Genomic DNA, 14,735 nt, shown 5'->3' with positions numbered 1-14,735 from the left:
AATCGTGTAAAGAGTTGCCAGTGAGCGTTCTTTGATACGATAAAAGCCGCCCGAGTCTCTGGTATGTCGGAAAGTAGTGATAAAGGTCGTTTACCATTTACTATCCGAACCGGTAAATAGAATACGCCATTGACGTCAATGGCATTGTACCATTCCAGAACATTTTTCGAGAAATGGCACGAGTTGGCAATAATTCTGGAATAGCGGAATTAAACCGGACTTGTCATGGAGCAAATTAGACTATAACTTATTTACCTTACCTATCAACCCAGTCATGTGGTGTTCTTCGCTGTATCTAGCAAACGTCTCCATGTAGCTTTTCGCCTGCCACTCAAGACCCGGATGCTTCGTAAATCTTCTTCCACTTGATCGATCCACCTTACTCGCAGTGTTCCCCTTTTTCTTGTGCCTATCAAATCAGATTCGAGAATCCTTTTCACTGGGTTGCTGTCCGGCATTCTAATGACATGCCCAGCCCATCATAGCTGTCCAATTTTAGCGTACGATGGGTGGTTCTCCAAGCAATTGTTGCAATCAGAAATGCCAGATATTTTCATAGAAATCAATGTTAGAAAATACAATTCTGTTAAAAGCTGTTAAATTTTATAGTTGTTTTTCTATCAACAACAATTGAATTATGAGTCTAGTTTGAAAATTTACAATTCATAAGTTGAGATGGATTTCAAAAAACCCAATATGCAACGTCAAGTCAGGTAATACAACTAATATATATATATATATATATATATATATATATATATATATATATATATATATATATATATATATATATATATATATATATATATATATATATATATATATAATTTAAAATATCTACCCTCGCAAAGGGGTTTTTAAAAAGAGAGAACACTTTTCACTTCTAAGGTTAAACTGAAACTAAAACTTTATTTTTGTTCTAACTTTACTCTAAGCCTAACCTAGCTAGCTGCCGATCGTGAGAACCCTGTCGATTTGCTATTCCCTAGCGCCGGTAACGCGATACAAGATTTGTTTACCGTGTACGTGACTGATGCTGGGGCGACGATTGTTGTTGATGCTGCGGTCTTCATTCTGTGGGAATCTCGATCGTCTGCTATTGGTGACGTTCTTGGGAAACGCTGGCTGTTAACTCCTCCATCCCTTAAAGAAGCACGACCCGTGCGTTCGACTAATGCTGTTGAAGATATTTTGGTTTTATGATAAACGATGCCTAGAATTGTTGTAATCAGGATAACTGCGCATATGAAGGAACCAATTGATAAATGTTGTTTCAATTCTAAAGATTGAAGGTTCTTCCTGTTTTCGATATGTAGGTCATGTAACTGGGTTATGTTGACGTATTTTTCCAAATGTGTTTCTGCGATTTGGTTTGACCTTAGTGGTGCGATAATAGGGTGACGGAATTGAATTTCATAGTTTTCGAATAATTTGTTTCCAATAATGATGGTACAATTGTGGAATGAGACGAGAAAAATGCCTTTCAACTCCTTTTGATTAATTCCACACGTGCTGCTCAATGTAATTTTGTTGGTGAGCGCTTTGACTATTATGGTACCAGGTGCGGGTAATTCATATTCGATGGTTTGTGGCAATTCTGAGAAGGGACATTTTCCGTTCAAACCTCTAATCAATGGTGCGATGCAATCATCTGCACTGATGTTTGTCAATAGTTCTCGTTTACAGATAGTAATTTTGGGCGTTTCTTGGCATCCTGTAGAAACGGCTAACGTCTCGTTTACATGTTTGAAGATTACTTTGTGGTCAATGTTCACTGTTTTGTTGTTCACAGGTAGCGGTAATAAAAGCATTTTGTCAAACACAATAGGCTGTACGTTAGGGATATTGATGCTGATAATGATGTTATCTCCTTGATAAAACGCTGTAGTTGTCAGGTACACGCAAACTTCGTCTAAACTATCAATCTTGAATCCTTGCTTGGTTAGCTTTGCTGCTATGACCTCTAGTTCACTATTTGATAAAATTTGTTTGTTTATTATGTTGACCTTGACGAGTGATAAGCTATTTTCTATAGAATGTAATGAGTTTAAGAGCATATCTAATTGAAATAAGATTGAAATTTTAGTGGATTCAGTTATGATATAATCTTCTTTAAGTAAAATTTTAGCTAAACTGTTCTCATGATCCTTGATCTGATTGTTTACAATATTAATTCGTTCTTGAAAATTTGCATTGATAGATATTTGTTTGTTATTTTCATTTAATAAGCTATTTTCATTGTTTTTCAGTGCATATAGATCTGCATTAATATTTCTCAAATCCTGGGCGTCTAAATTTCCGGTGATTAGTTTGATAGTGCTTCCTAACACTTCTATTGATCTTTTTACCTTTCTGTTTCTTGGGAGAAGGCTCATGAATGTATCATTTATCATTGAAAGCTTTAATTCGATTAAATTTGAAAAATCTCCTGTTTTATTGTTGATTCGATTTAACACATTTTTAATTGTAGTAATTGAATTCTGGAACTGGTTTAATTCTATAATGTGCAAAACCTTATCATAGCCTGAACTAATTCTACCTTCTCCAACTTTCATAATTAACGCACCCGGATTATTCGAAATGTCATGTATTTGAATGAATTGAGGATAGGAAAAGGGAATGAGAGAAATGAGTGCGATGATCCGAAAGTCCATCCTGAAAGAAAGACAAATATTAATTTCAAAGTCTTTTTATGTTTTCTTTGTGAATTTCCCGGCCGGACCTATCGAGGATCGTTCTTTGTTTGTCCTCCATAGCTTCAGTCGGTGAAAATCTTTCTTTAGTTTTCTTTTTGATTCCTTGAATCCTTTTGAAAACTATTTCTTCGTCTGCTATGTGAGGTGCTTCTTCTCTTCCTTTATTGTGGAAGGATAAATTTTTTGATCGTGTCTTATCGTTTGCCAAAATTACCTCATCATAGAAGTTGTCTCTTTCTTCTATCATTTTCTGAATGTCAAGAGGCCGTTCGTGTTCGTCCTTTAGCCCAAAGAAAATCTCTCTCGGTTTGAAACCGGTGGCTGAATGAATCGTGTTGTTGTACAAAGTACAAGCAATTAAGAAAATTTCTTTGTGCGTAAGGTCATTGTACTGGGGCTTTATACATCGAAAGATTTCTGCAACTGTTGAATGAAATCTTTCGACCAAACCATTACTTTCACTGTGATTAGCAGGCACGAAATGCATCTGTACATTCAAATTATTTACCATACCTCTTATGTCGGCTGATCGAAATGCAGGTTCGTTATCACTTACGATAAGCTCCGGTGTACCATAGGTTGAGAAAAGTTTCAGCAGGCCTCTTCTAACATCGACTATATTCCTGGATTTTATTGGGATCAATATTCCGAATCTAGAGAACTTATCTACTGCAGATAAAAAGATGTACGGTTGAGTTAAAAATATGTCAATATGAATTATTTCTAATGGTTTTTTCGTGTTCGGTGTTGAGCCAAGTTTAATTTTGTATGGGTGTCGGTCATATTTGTTTCGATTACATATTTCGCAAATTTTGATGAACTGTTGAATTTTATGCTTCATTTTTGGAAAGTAGAACCGATTGGATATTTGTTTTTCGTTTTCCCAAACTCCTCGGTGGGCTGATTCATGAGTTTGTTCAATGGTGGCACTTTGTTCCTCGAGGGTTTTCAAGTCAACCAAAAGTTTCTGCGTGATGAAAATTTTGAAAGTCTTACATCGACTAAAGTAATTTTTGTATACTATTTGAATCGTATTTATCAAACTTTCGGGACACAATATGCAATTATTGCGTTTCAAGTCCATACAATCTTTAAATATTGTTATCAATTGAGGGATACCAAATATTAATTTTGTAATGGTTCTTCTATGAACTCTCGGAAAAACCTCTTCGTGAATATTATCTTCTTCGGGGCCAACTTTAAGGATTATTTGATTACTGAAATAATTTAAAGGTTTCTCTGTACACGGAATGTATTCGGAATCATCCGTGTCTGCGGAATGTACTGTTGCGTTATCTGATGATAGTTCGTTTTCGTTAACGTTAATTTCTTGAACAACTCTAGACAATCCGTCTGCTACGACGTTTTGTTTTCCAGGTTTGTATTGAACTTCGTAATCGAATTCTGCTAAGCTTAAACGCCAGTGGATCAATCTTTGATTCGGTTCTTTCAAATTCAAACTGTAAGTTAACGGCTTATGATCGGTGTAGAGCGTAAATTTTCTTCCATAGAGATACGGTCGAAAATGTTTACAACTCCAAACGATCGCCAAGAGTTCTTTTTCGATTGTTGAATAATTCTCTTCAGATTTATTCAATGTGCGTGAAGCAAACGCAATGGGTTTGTCTTTACCCAAAGGTCCTTGTGAAAGAACAGCGCCAATTGCATGATTAGAGGCGTCTGTAGTTAAAATGAAGGGTTTATCAAAATCTGGGTATTGGAGTATGTCATTACTAGTGAGGATTGCTTTACATTTTTGAAATGATTTAATGAACTCTTCAGAATGAATGATGGTTTCGCCTTTCCTAAGTGAATTTGTTAAAGGTTTCGCTATTTTCGCAAAATCTTTTATAAATTTTCGATAGTAACCCAAAATTCCGAGAAAGCTTCTAAGTTCTTTTTCGCTCTTTGGCAATGGCCAATTTTTGATAATATTAATTTTGTCTGGGTTTGGCTTAACTCCTTCAGTAGTAACGATGTGTCCTAAAAATGCAACTTCTTTACATAGAAACTCGCACTTATCTAATTGTACTTTCATATTGCATCTAGATAGTGTATCGAAAATTTTTCCCAAATTATCCAGATGTTCTTGAAGACTACTTGAAAAAACGATGATATCATCCATATAGATGAAACATCTTAGGCCAATGTGTTCTCTTAGAACGTTGTCCATTACTCTCTGAAACGTAGAGGGGGCATTCTTTAGTCCAAAGGGCATTCTCAAAAACTCATAGTGTCCATTCTCGACACTAAAAGCCGTTTTGGGAATGTCTGATGCTTCAACTTCGATCTGGTGGAAACCGGATGCTAAGTCTAGCGTAGAAAAATAATTGCATCTCCCGAGTTTATCGAGGATGTCGGTTATGTTCGGGATTGGGTATCGATCATCGATAGTCTTTTCATTTAACTTCCGATAGTCGATTACCAATCGCCATTTCTTTTGACCGGAAGCGTCCATCTTTTTCGGGACGATCCAAACCGGAGAAGTCCAAGGGCTGACAGAGTGTCTTATAATACCCTGTTCAAGCATTTTGAGAATTTGTTTTTGTACTTCCTCTTTATGACAAAAAGGGTACCGATATGATTTGGAGTAAATAGGCAAATCATCTTTTGTTTTGATGCTATGTTTTATTGCGTTAGTAAAGGTAAGGTGTTCCTCTTCTAACAAAAATACACCCTGATTTCTACTGATGACGTTCAACAATTTCGATTTTTCGTCTGAGTTAAGGTGATCCAATCGCAATTGATCGAATAAACGCTGGTTTATTGGCTTAGCAAATTTTGGTGAAGGTTGGGTTTCAAAATTATTTAATTCAAATTCCATGGGTTGACTAATATCGATTCGCGATATTTCGTTCGAACTATTAGTTATGGCTAAACAAGCTCGACTATTCACTGCGCTATACAAGCCTGAGTGCAGGAGTATATTGTTGCAAATAAAAGTATCTTCTGATACTAGGAAATCGCCGTTATTGATATTAACAGGAAAGCTTACGAATTTCGTTTCGTTAGAGTTTAATTGTATTCGTTGAGAATGAGGATGTTTTCGTTGCATTTGAATTTTTCCAGAAGCAAATTGAAGTTCGTTACTAGCAGTAAGAATATTGGCTTTCAGCAATTGTAACGCCTCGTATCCAATTAATCCATCGAAATAAGGATGAAAATCAAAGATATAAAATTTCAATTTTTGTGTGCCAGGAATCTGAATAAAGGGGTTAAATTCAACAAATTGATTTATTTTATGACAACCATTGATATTTTGAACAGAGGTTGGCTCGGTAAATCTGCATTTTTGAAGGTTTACGTGCTTGGTACTAATGTAATTCTTGTTTGCACCTGTGTCTATGAGAAATTTTAGTAAGCCTTTGGAAGTGTTTATTTCGATGTAAGGGATGAAATTATTTACGTCGGATGAAAGTCTGCCGCCACTTGATGAAAATTTAGATCATCAATTTCGGCTTCCTTGCTATCGGTTTCTTGATTGGATTCTAAATGTTGGGGGTTTGTTTCGACTGGTGGAGGTTCGTTAGTGTTTTCATACGCAGTTTGATATTGTTGGTTATAATTATCGTAATAATAATATTCATTGGGATCATAGAAATAGGAATCATCACAATTTGTTGGAAATTCCTCTATTTGAAAATGTGGACGGTTCATATAATTTATCTGCCTACTTCTAATGGAGCTATCCACTTCCATTGGAGTTGGACTTGGTTGTGGGTTTTGAGTCACTCTTTGAGGAAACGGAAATGGTCGTTGTTGGGTATTTTGAAATTGTCCTTGCGGTGAGAAATGAAATGGTCGTTGTTGCGGAAATTGGAATCGTGGTTGTTGGAAGGGAAAAGGTCTTTGTTGTGTGAATTGAATTGGTCGTTGTGGTGGAAATTGAACGGGTTTTTGTGAAAATTGTGGAAATTGTAATCTATTGTTAAACGGTTTAATGGGCCATTGTGGAGATGAATTTGGCTTTTGTGGAATTGGTGGAGGTATGCCAAATGGTTTATTTCGTGTGTGAGAGTAATTGCCTTCTTCGATGCATAATCGAAGAGCATCCTTTAAATTTGTTGGGGCCTGAGCCCGGATTATTGGTCCTAACGGATCCTTTAATCCTCCCAAAAATACTTTTAGTCCTAGCTGCTGATAAAAATTGTTCTTCGCTGCTTTCACAGCTGTGTGCTCTTCACTGATGTTTAGCAAATTCACTAACAGAGACACCACATGCGAGATTTTGCTGTAGAATTCTTCTACAGTGCTCACTTGGTGAATAGCGAAGAGGTCGCGTGTCAAAGACACCTCATCCCGTCGGTCGCTATAATGTGTGATTAAATTTTGCTTTATGTCGGTCCAATTCAAATTTGTACCGTACAATTCTAGAATATTGTCTGCTTCTCCCACTATTTTGGTTCGAATTGCTTGAATCCAAACTTGATGGCAATCTGTTCCAACAGCTCTATTGATAGTTGGCATTAAACTATCAATGGCTCTAATAAAAGAATGCAATTTTATTGGGTTTCCATCGAAACTGGGAAGGTCTCGAATGATCTGGGGAGTCTGGAGAGATTTTAAAATACTCTCGGGATCTCCTGCAGCTCGAGGTAGCATATTTGTTCTAGCCTCGGCAGCTGCTACTTGAGCCGCTTGGGCAGCTTCTGACGCACCTAGAAGCTCCATTCTTAATTGTTGAATTTCGTCCTCCTGTGAGGCGATCTGTTGATTGAGAGCAGCGATGTGCTGTTCCATTTTCACTGATTTGTTTAACTAAAATTAATTTCACTTCACTACAATGTCAATAGCTCACTTTTAGGCAATAGCTAAGAAATGTTAAATGCGTTAAACTTATGTGATAATAGTTAATTAAAAGATTAAAATTACTTACGGTTAGGTTGCGATATTCTCTCGCTGTTAACTAGATGATGGGTCCGGTGCAGCTTCTTCTGGATCTCTTCACTAATCACCGATGTACATTCGGGGATGGCTCTTCGTGCCGAAAGAAATCACTTAAAAACCGCACTACAATCCGAACGACTGCGCCATTTAAAATATCTACCCTCGCAAAGGGGTTTTAAAAAAGAGAGAACACTTTTCACTTCTAAGGTTAAACTGAAACTAAAACTTTATTTTTGTTCTAACTTTACTCTAAGCCTAACCTAGCTAGCTGCCGATCGTGAGAACCCTGTCGATTTGCTATTCCCTAGCGCCGGTAACGCGATACAAGATTTGTTTACCGTGTACGTGACTGATGCTGGGGCGACGATTGTTGTTGATGCTGCGGTCTTCATTCTGTGGGAATCTCGATCGTCTGCTATTGGTGACGTTCTTGGGAAACGCTGGCTGTTAACTTATATATATATATATATATATATATATATATATATATATATATATATATATATATATATATATATATATATATATATATATATATATATATATATATATATATATATATATATATATATCATCGAATATCTGCACAAAAAAAGTTATCTTTTAAATTGTGATTTGTTCGTTGATTATTAAACGTTTGTTCACTGCATTCAAATACTAATAGATAGCTCAGATGGAAATGTATAATTTTTTCTTTAATATTTTTGGTTAAATCTGTATATATCTGCATTGGATTTAATAAATCTGTACTCTGTATTAAATCTGTATGCTGGTGTAAAAATCTGTATAATACAGATAAATCTGTATAAATGACATCCTTGGTTACAATTCATGATTCATATACCTTAAAATTCCTTGACTTACGGATGTTTTGAACTCGAATTTGATGTATACAGATTAGATTAAAATACTACCAAAAATGGGGCAACAGAAAACGTGGGGGTTGTGTTTTTTTCTATGTAGAAAATATGTGCACAATTTAAAAATAATTGATGAATTAGTTTTCAAGTGGCGATGGATACGGTCTTTGGAATTTGAGAAAAACGTGTTCAACGTTTGGTGTCAATAAAATCGAAGTAAGCAATTTATTTTTCTACGGGGTGGGTAGACACGAACATTCACGAAAAATCTTTTTTTTTTCTTTCTATTTTATGATAATAAAACATTTAAAGAATATTTTGTCAAATTTTCAAGACAATAGAATCAGTACTCTTAGGCCTGTGCGCCGAACTCTTGCCTCTTCGCAGTATAATATAAGAAAAGATAAATGCCCATAAATTACAGAGTTTTGTTCCGATAGGCCTAAAAATTTGACAAAATATTCTTGAAATGTTTTACTATAAGACAATTCAAAGAAAAAATAAATGATTTTTCAAAAGTTTTGGACCCTATCCGTCCCTTGCAATATTATATTCCGATATCTACTCATCAACTCTGTTCCGAAATTGTGCACATTGTAATAGTTTTCAAAAAATGTATAAATCGAAGTAATTACACCTCAGAACCTCTTTATATTTATATTTATAAGTGTGTAGTAAATGAGAGTAGATTCCAAAAGTTTTCAGAAGGTTCAAAAAGATTTTAAAAAAACAAGCAAACCCGTTCAGCGGAATATAACCCAATTCCCTATAAAATCGAAAGAATAAAAAAAGGATTTCGAAAACAATTTCTCAAGATTTCGAAAGATTTAAGAAGATTTCAAAAGATTTCAGAAGATTTCAGAAGATTTCAGAAGATTTCAGAAGATTTCAGAAGATTTCAGAAGATTTCAGAAGATTTCAGAAGATTTCAGAAGATTTCAGAAGATTTCAGAAGATTTCAGAAGATTTCAGAAGATTTCAGAAGATTTCAGAAGATTTCAGAAGATTTCAGAAGATTTCAGAAGATTTCAGAAGATTTCAGAAGATTTCAGAAGATTTCAGAAGATTTCAGAAGATTTCAGAAGATTTCAGAAGATTTCAGAAGATTTCAGAAGATTTCAGAAGATTTCAGAAGATTTCAGAAGATTTCAGAAGATTTCAGAAGATTTCAGAAGATTTCAGAAGATTTCAGAAGATTCCAGAAGATTTCAGAAGATTTCAGAAGATTTCAGAAGATTTCAGAAGATTTCAGAAGATTTCAGAAGATTTCAGAAGATTTCAGAAGATTTCAGAAGATTTCAGAAGATTTGAGAAGATTTCAGAAGATTTCAGAAGATTTCAGAAGATTTCAGAAGATTTCAGAAGATTTCAGAAGATTTTAGAAGATTTCAGAAGATTTCAGAAGATTTCAGAAGATTTCAGAAGATTTTAGAAGATTTCTGAAGATTTATTAAAAGATTTCAAACTTTCAGATTGCTGCTGAAAAGCGGAAAATCATCTGCATTAGTGCGACGGTTGCTTGGCCCACTGGTGTTTTATCGAAAAGTATTGAAGGAATTTATTTAAATACTTATTGTAAGCGAAGTGAATAAATTCTGTCACCTCCATCCAAATTTCATAAAAAAAAAGATTATTTTAAAAGAAAAAAAAATAACCATATTTTTGGACGACAACGAAAATGTTTGGTTCTTGTTATAAATTTCATTACAAGTCGAATATCGCGAAAAATGTTTCATAAATAAAGATCTTAGAACGCACAAACGAGTCCCTAGAGTTACTGCTCATGATTAGAGAAAGAATCAGAAACGGCCCAGAAATGTTCCTTTTCGGGTAAAAATCGTAAGAATTCGTCAACACCTCGTCAGAAAATCAGTAAAAAACGCTATTTGAAAAATTGCGTCAAGTGAAGAAACCTATTTCGCTTCAAATAATTTCTTTCTAATTTTAACTCTAACATCATACAATATCATTTCTAGTAGAAATATGGATTTGAGTAAATACCACCTTTTAGTCATATTGCTCTTTACAAGGAACCAAGTTTCATCAATTGATAACATTATAAATACAATAATGATAGTTGAGAACTCAAAAGACATCAAAGATGTTAGCGGATTTCAAAAGATTTCATAATTTTATTTAAGGATTTTGCATCAGTACTAAAAAAATTCAAGGCTTCGTGCAGATTTCATAAAATTTAGGATGGTCTTTTTTATTTCAGAGGGATCACGAATGATTCAAGGATTCAAGAAGATTTAAGAGAAATTGAAATTTAATCAAAAGTCATTAGAAATAATATTAATAATAATTGTAATAATAATAATAATAATAATAATAATAATAATAATAATAATAATAATAATAATAATAATAATAATAATAATAATAATAATAATAATAATAATAATAATAATAATAATAATAATAATAATAATAATAATAATAATAATAATAATAATAAAAATAATAATAATGATAATAATAATAACATAATGAGAAACACTAAGAAGCCCGTTATTCGTATTATACCACAAATCCCTTCATATGCGATTTAGTCGGCTAGCCAAAATTGGTGTAATTTTTTTGCTCACGATTAGAAATATCCTACAAAACCTACAATTCAAGTCACTAGGAACTGACTATACGAGGCAAAAATAACATTATTTTTGTCACTTTCTTAGCATTTCGGACGGTGCCTAAAAATGATTTAGAATTGAGATGAAATTGGAGAGAGGCGTTTTTATACTTTTTGGAACAACTATTCAAAATTTTCAGAATACATCACATTTGGCCTTGGCATCCCATGTATTTCTAAAACATCTCATGTATTTCTAAAAAAATGGACCCTGAAAATTAACATGGTTCATTGCGATTTATTAAGATTGGTGATATTTCAAGGAGGTAAACTTTCAAGCTATTTAACTATGTCCGGTTCAGTTCAAATTTTATAACTTTTCTGAAGTGCTAAAGCGTTTGTACACTACCGCTTTAGAAAATTGAAGATAACCATGTTTGGGAATTTGGAGGTAAATAACTTTGTCTCTATAAACCCTGGGTAATGGGTACTTTAGAAATCCTATTCCTTCATACGTTTTGCTGGAAATAAGTGAATCATAACCAAGTAAATTGCCGGTACCTTACGAAAATCAGGTGACTTTGGCAGTAAGATGTTCAAGTCTTTTTATTAGCACTTGACAACTGTCTGATGAGTGGAAAATAAATGAGTTTAAACTTTTGCCGAATTGGTGTTTATAAACGATATCTCCGGGATGTTTATTTGTTTTTTGAGTAAACGTGTCCCTGAAGCAACTAATCAATTCGTTTCGTTGTCAACAATATCTTGGAAAATTCATATTAACACTCTGACACACAGTCAAACATGAAAAATTTTCCCGTTTATGATGAACCAGGAAAATCTATCCCGATTGAAAACCATTGAAGAGCCTTCCCCAAGGTAACGGCTCTACCGGTTCACTTTTTCCGGTGATGAAATTTTCAATTACGCTGTCGCTATGCACAATAATGCCTCCGGTCTTGGCAGGACCAACCTTCGTCGGTGGGCTCCCATTGGGGTGCAGGTTTCTGTATGAATCAGTAAAGTGTCCCGCAGCTATAATTCAATCCGCAGTGATGATCACTAGTGAGAGGTTTTTTTTAGTTCAAAATCACACAAATGCTTGAGTGTCGACGCAGAAACTGAGTTTCGGTGTTTTTATTTAAAGCCAGGCACAACACAGCAGGCGGTGTAATACTAGGAAATTGCGTAATATTTCATGAAAGTGTCGAGTCCTCAAAACATGTTCGAATACTGATAGTTTTCATTGAAGAGGAGATTCTTCCGTAAAATGTGTCAAAAGCAAGCCCTATTGAAGAAAGACTGGGTGATGAAAATAGCCAGTGGCATATATGGAAGTGGAAACCATTACATAACCTAAAAATGTTTGATCTTCTTAATTCAATTCATGTTTTATCTTCATTCATTCAATAATTGGAGCCTTACAGCCAGTAATCGTATGCTCGAGCACTGATCTGATTTAAACATCTGGACAATTCCAGGAATGCGTTGCAGGTTACCAGACTCCCATACGCCGATATAAATGAAACATTACACACGTCTTCAGTAAGACAAACCATTCTTTTTACGCGGTATCGAGAGATCAATCCGACTAAAGACTTACTTGAACAATAAAATTGCGAATGAATATAATGACTCGAAAACAGTTGATCGTACAAAAACTTGTGGGAAATCAGTTGAGCACTCTTAAAAACCTGTTTTAATCCACCTGATGCCTTTCTCATATCAATCATACTATCACATACAGAGTCCGCTATCTAACATTTTTTTTGAACTAGCGGTTATTTCGACATTGGTAAACTTAATGTCACTTCTGATTTGACAGAAATTTAGTTTTATCCTTCCGCTGAACGAAAATGGTTGTGTATACGCTTGACGAACGCGTGAAAATAGTGCCAACTGGGCTTACGATTAGCTTGAAGAAGACGCCGATTTTTACCAAAAAATCATCTTCACGGATGAGGCACATTTTCATCTCGGCGGGTATGTCCATAAGCAAAATTTTTTACATCTGGGGGACGAAAAACCCGCACGTTATCATGGAGAAGACGATGCATCCTCAGAGAGTGAAGGTTTGGTGCGAATTTTGGTCTGATGCCGTCAGGGCCATTTTTCTTCGAAAATGAGGCAGTAGCCGCCGCCACGGTCAATGACGAGCGCTACCGCGCCATGATTAGCGATTGGTTCTTCCCGTTACTTGAAGAGGAAGACTTGGACACCATTTGGTTCCAACAAGACGGCGCTCCGTGCCACACAGCCAACGCTACGATCGATCTTCTCCGCACAGTCTTCGAAGATCGAATTATCAGTCGAAATTCGGATGGATTAATTGGAGAAAATTTGAGATCGATTTAGAAAACTTTTTTGCGGTTCACAATTTTTAGCACATTTTACCCCATAATTCCGGAACCGGAAGTCGGATCCTAATAATATCCAGGAATTTTGTATGGGACCATAAGACCTTTCATTTGAACCTAAGTTTGTGAAAATCGGTCGCGCCATCCAGAGAAATGTTAGAACACATATTTTCATTTTTTTTGCACATTTTACCCCACAATTCCGGAACCGGATGTCGGATCCAAATAATATTCATAATAATTTTTTTTTCAATCTTGAATAACATAAGAAAAAAAAAACTTATAAAACCGATACACTGAAGAAGGGTGTAAGTAACATTCCGAAATACGCGTATCTGTATTGTAACGTTTGTTATGCTTCATTAAAGTATAGTGACTTTGTGAAAGTGTAATAACGTGACAGTGAAATAGTGGAATTAAATGGTACAGAAAAAGTGAAACTGTTGAATACATTCCACTAACAGCTCCAGGTAAAAAAAAAATAGAGGAACATAAGAAACTTTCTTTGGTTATTAACTAACGTAATATTTTCAATTTGTAAACAGTCATGTTAGGTTAATAAGATTTTTCCTTATTTTGCGTCGTCACACTAAATGATTAAACACACTTTACCCTATAGTTCTGGAGCCATTTATTCAAACTAAAAATTTATCCTTTATTGTAAGAGGTTAAATTTGAGCATAATGAAAACCGGATGAAATTTAAGTTATTCCTTCTGGAATACTTCTGATCGAACGCTCTCCATTAAGCTCCGGACAAGTGTTGCATCACATTTTTTGGACGATTGAGCCCAAATTTTTTTGAACTCCTGCATGTTGCCAGCTGCCTCACCAGTCTTCTTGAAGACCCTCTTCACGATTGCCCAGTAACGTTCGATGGGTCGAAGCTGAGGGCAATTTGGTAGATTGATATTTTTCTCAACGAAATTTATACCCTTTTTCGCGAACCAATTGAGCGCCAGCCAATAGTGAGCCGACGTTAAATCTGGCCAAAACAGTGGAGGTATACTATGCTCTTACATAAAGGCAGCAATATCTTCTGGAGTTCCGGTAGTGTAAAAAATGGTTGACTTCAAATCACAGGAACATATTGCTTGCCATACCAGTATCTTTCGTCCGCATCGCTCACATCCTCCCCAACGACGACAATACGGTATTGTGGACCTGGAAGGGTTTAAGAGTCCTCCTTTACATAAGTCTCATCATCCATCAAAACGCATGCATCCGGACACTGCAAAAGACGCGAATACAATTTCCGGGCCCTTGTTGCTGCTCGCTTCTTCTGTTCTACACTTTGTTTAGAGATTTTCGGCGTCTTGTAGGTCTTCGGTTGATTTAGCCTCTTGATACGCTGGATCATTCCG

The sequence above is a fragment of the Malaya genurostris genome, chromosome 2 (genome assembly GCF_030247185.1).
Source record: "Malaya genurostris strain Urasoe2022 chromosome 2, Malgen_1.1, whole genome shotgun sequence".
NCBI lineage: Eukaryota > Metazoa > Arthropoda > Insecta > Diptera > Culicidae > Malaya > Malaya genurostris.
The sequence above is the reverse complement of the archived record's forward strand: the minus strand, read 5'-3'. Positions refer to the sequence as shown.